Below are 1,324 nucleotides of genomic sequence, written 5' to 3' on the forward strand. Positions count from 1 at the left end.
AAACATAAAAGCAAAGGTGAGTTCATACCCCCTTGTTTTTTGTTTTTACATGATTTTTGGGGGAGAATACAAGTAAAATGTGTATATCTATGTGTTATATGCATGTCTTGTGTGATTTCTTAGTTTATTTTGTAGAAATGTGTTAGATCTTAACAAATCTCGACATCTTAAGTAACATAGAGTAAATATCCATGAACTAAGAGACTTTATACATCATATTATCAAGTTAAAAGTGTTTATATGTTGAAGATATAAAAATTTAAGGCAAAAACCTTGTTAAGGGTCAAAATTGTCACTAAAACAAAAGATAAGGGCAAAAAGTGACATTTATGTTTTTATAAGGATCAAATAGGTCCTACTTGTATAAAAATGGATTTTTATGATAAACATGCTTTCCAAAGGGGCAAAAATGTAAATTTTAGCTTAATGGGCCGAACATGTGGGCCTCACGGTTTTGGGCCCAAATTTGCGAAAAAATGAGAGTTTTGGGATTAAAAATGTTATTTGACCAAAGTTTGAGTCATAAATGTAAATAAACCAAATTTAGGGGTGAAAATAACATTTATTTCTAAATGGGACCAAAAATGTAACTTTTATCAAAATTGGGCCGAAAGTGTCAGTTTTTACAAACAAGGGGCTGAAAATGCACTTTTCTGCAAAATTACATTTTTTTATAAATTATGGACTAAAGTGTTATTTTTACAAAACTTTAGGCCTTAATTGAAAATTTGAGGCTTATTGACCAAGAATGTCGTTTTTACAAAAAGAAGATTTTTTATAATCAATTTGGTAAACCTCGAGCTAAAATATACAATGAAACAATAACGAATGGACGAAATACATCGATAACAATTTTATTGGGCCTAATATTCACATTACATGGCCAATGGGCCTTTAGGACCCATTCAAGTGTATATTGAGCCCAATATCTTCCATGACATGTTTATTGGGCCTCGCGACCATTTACATGTTAATTTGGGCCTGATCTATGGGTCACATGTTTGTTGGGCCTTGGTGGTCCATTTACATGCCTATTGGGCCCAAATTACCCTCTTACATGTTATTGGGCCTTTTTGGTCCATTTTCATGCTAATTGGGCTTGGACTGAAATTCACATGTTTGGTAGATTGTAACTCTATCCTTTACATAATTATTGAAATTCGTATACTTATATATGCACCTTTTGATATGAAAACATGCAACATACACATAAACATTAAACATAGTGAAAAACATAACAAACATGAAAGGTTGAGAATCTAGTGAGACTTGTCGGTTGGCACCTTTGAGTGTATAATCGTAGCATGTAGTTATAACCAGGGTT

The sequence above is a fragment of the Lactuca sativa genome, chromosome 8, assembly GCF_002870075.4.
Source record: "Lactuca sativa cultivar Salinas chromosome 8, Lsat_Salinas_v11, whole genome shotgun sequence".
NCBI lineage: Eukaryota > Viridiplantae > Streptophyta > Magnoliopsida > Asterales > Asteraceae > Lactuca > Lactuca sativa.